Raw genomic sequence first — 6000 nt, 5'->3', positions numbered from 1 at the left:
TCAGATTACAGAGGCTTCGAGGCCCCCCCCCCCCCCCGGGGCCTCGAAAGCAGCGTAGGGCAAAAGGCTGTCTCTCCAGGCCAGTGCGGACATACAGCCAGCCGTCAGAGACCAGGCTACCAGAAATGAGATTCTCAGAGGAGAAGGGTGGATGAGAGGGGGCGGCTCACTAACGAAGTCTGATGGACCCCGTGCGCTCAGAGGAAGTGGGCTGATAGTCTCAGGAGACAGAAATGTCGGTAATGGGACAATGGCCAAGGTCGTGTGCAACTACAGAGTGATGTCAGGGGAGGAGCCAAGGGTCTTGGCAGTTGCTTAACTGCGCTCTAGTCCCTCAGGGAGGGATTCTGGGCTCTACCATTGAGACACACCCCCAGCACCTACTAGAGAGAGAATTCCAGGGAAAGTAACTTACCAGCTGTCCTGGGAGTGACCAGGTCTCCTCTACACCCCTGTTCCTGTTTCTTCTCTGAGCTTTTCTCTGAGCCCTCTCTCCCCCACCCCCTCCTCTCTCCACATGCTGTACCATCCTGCCTGGGCCTTGGGACTCCAGCCAAGAGGCAGAAAAGTGTCATCTCTATTCCTTGGAAACATGGCCACCTCCACCCCAGGCCATGTAGGGCTTAGCACTTGCCCAGCTAGTCTAGCCAGGCAGGGCAGCCAGGCCTGTCATTACCTGGCCTCAGGCCTTAGGGGGTGGATGGCCCACCCATTCAGGCCGCCAGGACAAGGGAGGGCTGGGGATTCCCGAGCTAGAGTTAACTACTCTGTCATTAGCTACATCCCCAGCCCTGGTTTTCCTCTTCTTGTCTGTGTTTATGTCCATGTGTGTCTAAGTATGTGGTTGCACATGTAGAGAGGTCAGAAGTCAACCTCTGGTATCATTCCTCAAGAGCCAACGTGAGTGTGTGTGTGTGTGTGGTGTTTGTGTTTTGAAACAAGGTTTCTCTGTGTAGCCCAGGCTGCCGTGGAACTCACTCTGTAGATCAGGCTGGCGGTGAACTCAGACATCTGCCTGCCTGTTTCCCAAGTGCCGCAATCAAAGGTGTGGACCACGCCTGACGAGACTTTTCTTTCTTTCTTTCTTTCTTTCTTTTCTTTCTTTCTTTCTTTCTTTTCTTTTCTTTTCTTTCTTTTCTTTCTTTTCTTTCTTGTTTTGTTTTTGTTTTGTTTTTTTCGAGACAGGGTTTCTCTGTGTAGCCCTGGCTGTCCTAGAACTCACCCTGTAGACCAGGCTGGCCTCGAACTCAGAAATCCGCCTGTCTCTGCCTCTCAAGTGCTGGGATTAAAGGCGTGCGCCACCACCACCCGGCCTGACGAGACTTTTCGAGACAAGGTTTCTCAGCTAGGCTGAGTGGCTAGTGAGCTGTCTGTACTTCCACAGCTCTGGGATTGAACTGTGCTCAACTTTTTATGTAGATTCTAAGAATTAAACTCCTCCTGCTCCCCCCCGCCCCCACCCAGCTATATCAATGGTCTTTTTATTCCTGTTACAGGCTGAGCAGAAATGGTTCCAAAGAGACACCTTCATCTCTCAATCTCAACCAGAGCGAGGGATCCAAAAGAGATGAATGCCTCATGCTGGGAAGAGGAAGAGGTCCCAGCAGAGGAGGAAGCTGCCACCCTGAGGGACACTTCACACTGCTCTAACCGCTTGACTGACAATCTTCCAGGATGAGACTGAAGCCCAGATGAGGATGAGCCTGTGTGGATGGGACCACACCTTGACCATGGCTGCTTAGATGTGTATATTCCTGGCTGTCTATTGAAACTTGAATATCATTTTAGGACCCTAAAGACTAGCTTTGTGTGTGTGTGTGTGTGTGTGTGTGTGTGTGTGTGTGTCCATGTCCATAAATCTCTGCCTCTCTTCCCAATGTAGTCACATTGAATAAGGTGCCCCCCCCCCCCACTTCCCACTATCAATTTGACTCTTTGAACCTGCCTTGGGGCACAGGCTAGGACAAACTCAGTAATCCGTCCTATTTGGAGACACAGTGTCACAGGCTGTCCTAGCTGGCCTGGAACTCGAGATCTTCCTGTTCAGTCTCCTTCTTCTGAAATCCAGGACCTTGGCTTCCTTGTGGCTCTGCAAGCCCCAAACAACCCAGCCCATTAGTCAGGAGGACTTAAGGCAGTGGTTCTCAACCTTCCCAATGCTCAGACCCTTTAATATAGTTCCTCATGGTGTGGTGAACCCCCAACCGTAAAATCATTTTCACTGCTACTTCAGAACTAATTTTGCTACTCTTATGTAATGTTATTAGTCTATATAATGTAAATATCTGAAATGCAGGATATCTGTTATGCGCCCCCTGTGAAAGGGTGGTTGGAGCCCCAAAGTGGTCATGACCTGCAGATTGAGAACTACTGATTTAAGGGGCTGCCCAGGCCTGGCTTCCTAGGCTTTGTTTGGATCGCAGAGACAGAGAGGAAGTATCTATTCTCGTACAGGGAGAGGTCATTTCTGTTGCTTTGTATCCTTTCCTGGTAGTTTGGACTCCACTTAAGGTCAGTTGGGACATGTCACTAGGAAGACACCATTTCTCCCTTAGGTTCTTTGTTGTTGTTGTTGTTTGTTTGTTTGTTTGTTTTTGTTTTGTTTTTTTGAGACAAGGTTTCTCTGTGTACCCCTGGCTGTCCTGGAACTCACTCTGTAGACCAGGCTGGCCTCGAACTCAGAAATCCGCCTGCCTCTGCCTCCCAAGTGCTGGGATTAAAGGCGTGAGGCACCACTGCCCGGCCTCCCTTAGGTTCTAAATCTACACTATGGCCCCAGCCTGGGGCTACAGTATAGAAAGTGGTCAGTCCATACTGGCCTGTGTCTGGAGGGAGTGCCCTGTTTCCTGTAACAGGCCACATGACTTCTCTTCCGGAGCATTCCATGCCGATGACTCCACAGTGAACCTGCAAGGTTCACTTACACAGGAAATATGTTTAAAGTTTTGTAAAACCTTTGACAAACTAGTTACTTAAAAAAGAAAAATGTGACTGTCACTGGGAGCTGGAGAGATGGCTCAGTGGTTAAGAGCACTGGCTGTTCTTGCAGAGGACCTAAATTCAGATACCCACATGGCAGCTCACAACTACCTGTAACTCCAGTTCCAGGGGAATCTGATACCTTTTTCTGGGCTCCATGGGCACCAAGCATGCAGGCAAAACACTCATACAGATAAATAAATCTTAAAAACAAAAAACAAATAAAATGCTACAGAAGCATGATCTGAGCCTAATCCTTTGGTTTTTGTTTTGTTTTCTTGTTATGTTTTTCTTTCTTTTCTTTCTAGACAGGGTTTCTCTCTGTAGCCCCGGCTGTCCTGGAACTCGATCTGTAAACCAGGTTGGCCTTGAACTCAGAGATCTGCCTGCCTTGCCTCTAGAGTCCTGGGGCTAAAGGCCTGCGTCACCACCAAGTTCCATTCTTAACCAGCACTACTGTAAAAAGCCGGACATGCTGAGGTTGGAGACAGGAGGATCCCTGAAGCTAGCCAGCTAAATTGGTCAGCTTCCGGTTCAATGAGAGACTCTATCTCAAAAACAAAAATAAACAAACAAAAAACAAAACAACCGAGACAAAGAAGAGGGGCTGTTCAGATGGACAAAGGAGCTGGATGGCCCAAGTTCAATTCCTGGGATCCATGTGGTGGAAGGAGAGAACTGACTCCTGTAGGTTTTCCCCTGATCACCACATGTGTATAAACCCCTTCCAAAATAAACGAACATACAATAGTAAGGTGGAGGCTGATTGAGAGAACACCTGACACCAACCCCTGGCCTCTATGTACCATACATGTTCATGAACATGGATTTACACAAACATATGCGTATTGTATGCCACATACGGACATATGTGTGTGTGTGAGTTCAGTGTCATTCTCCTCAGACACACCAGAGGAGGGCATCGGATCCTATTACAGATGGTTGCTGAGGATTAAACTCAGGACCTCTGGAAAAAGAGCCAGTCAGTGCTCTTAACCACTGAGTCATTTCTTCAGCCCATGTATGGGTGGGTATCTGACACTATTTCTGTATAACTGGAGCCAGGTTTGGTGCTGCATATCTGTAATTCCAGGAAGATCAGGAGTTCAAGGTTACTCTCAGCTAAATGGCAAGTTTGAGTCTAACCTGGGCTATAAGGGACTCTGTCTCAAAAACAGAAGAAAATGCTTTTCCTTGTTCCCCATATCCTGACTCTCTTCTCCTGGGCCCAGTAGGTGACTAAAAGTAGATCGAAGTTTAGCGTCTCCACTTCCATTTTGGTTCTGCCTTCTTGATTTTGGGTCAGCTGCTGCCTCTGCTTGTAGGCATGTTAATCATTCAAGGAATGCCTTTGCTTTCTAGAGTTCGGTGACAACTAGATTATCTAACTAACCTTCAAGCTGGGAAGGTCCAGAGATAAGAGGAACAGGCATCCTGCTGCAGGCTTTTACAATATTCTGTTCCAGGTTTCCCACAAAACACCTTCTGGTGTCCAGTCATTGTCCCGAACCTGCCATCTGTAGCCACCCGCGGCCACAAGTCAACTGGATTCACCTGAAAGGGGGGCTGGGAATGAAGGGGGAAGGAGGGCGAGAAGAGATGAGGCCAAGACAAAGTTCTCTGATCAAGGCCCAAAGCTTTAATGTTCAGCTCTCAATTTAAAGGGGAAGACCCAACCCACAACCCCTCCTGGTTTCAGATGGGTGGGATAATCCATAGTCCATTCCAGGTCACGGCCGGAGATGCCCCAGGGCAAGCCCAGGGGCAGTTCTGCTGTGTTCCGGGCAGCCAAGGTGGGTAACTCCACTTGACCTTGCTTGTGGCAACCAAGGTCTCTCAGTCCTGCTCATGGAGGGGAGAGTACAGCCATCATCACCTTGGACTCCAGGAACAAGAGAGCCTTTCTGCCTTCTAAGCAGTTTGTGAGGCTGGCAAGATGGCTTGATGGGTAAAGGAGCTTGAGTTCAATTCCTGGGATCCACTAGGTGGAAGGAGAGAACTGACTTTTAGAAGCCTACCTTGACTCCTGTGCACGCGTGCGCGCGCACACACACACACCAAACAAAACAGAGAAAAAACGAAAAAATTGTATGGTTTGGGGCCAGCCACCATGAGGAACTGTATTAAAGGGTCACAGCGTTTGGAAGGTTGAGAACCACTGGTGGAAATCAATGAGACCCCACTTTGACCTGGACTGTTCAGTTATGCGTAGCTCTCACCACCTGTACCCCATTTTCCCATTTTCTGAATTTGATGCTCAGGTCACTGCTTTGAAGAGATGAACTTGACAGGGTTAAATCTCTTTTCTCTGCTTTTTACCCTCCCCCACCTGCCACACATTGGGATGCATGGTTGAGAAGAGAGCCTGGAGTGGTTTGAACTCTCTTTCAGGCTCACATCTGTATCGCGCGACAGCATCTGTTTCCACAGAGTTTGATGGCACAGCAAGACTCCTGAGCTAGCCAATGGTTCACCATATCCTCCGGGATGGCTGTGGTGTGTGTGGGGGGGGGGGGGGGGGGGGGGTGGGGGAGGGGAGGAGAGTGCTGCCCCTGAGAAAAGCCAGCTTGGATGCTGTGTATCCACCAGCATGGGCATTACAGTCTCTTCTGGGAAAAAGACAGTGAACCTGTAACCGTCAGGGCAGGAATGAGGGCATCATAAACACACACACACCTGTGTCCCACCCCTTGTCCTTCAAAGGGTGGGACACAGGTGTGTATGTGTGTTAGAACAATGGAATTCCCCATGAGTCTCCTGTTGGGGGAAGAAAAAGGCTGAAGCTTGGCTCTAGCCAGAGAGAGAGTTCGCCTCCCCTGGAAAGAGACTTCACACAGTTCTGACAACTTGCTGGAGTTGATGGGTGGGTGATGGGTGGGCCCATGCCTGACTAGAACTGCTTGCCCCTGTGTTGCAGAGTATGTACCCTTTAGAGCATTGCCTGTCTCTTGCCCTGTATTCAAAGCTAAACCTCTTGTCTGGACCCCAAGGGTGAACTTTCAGGGTGTCACCAGATCTCTT

Source organism: Arvicanthis niloticus, chromosome 24 (assembly GCF_011762505.2).
Source record: "Arvicanthis niloticus isolate mArvNil1 chromosome 24, mArvNil1.pat.X, whole genome shotgun sequence".
NCBI classification, from domain to species: Eukaryota; Metazoa; Chordata; class Mammalia; order Rodentia; family Muridae; genus Arvicanthis; species Arvicanthis niloticus.
The sequence above is the reverse complement of the archived record's forward strand: the minus strand, read 5'-3'. Positions refer to the sequence as shown.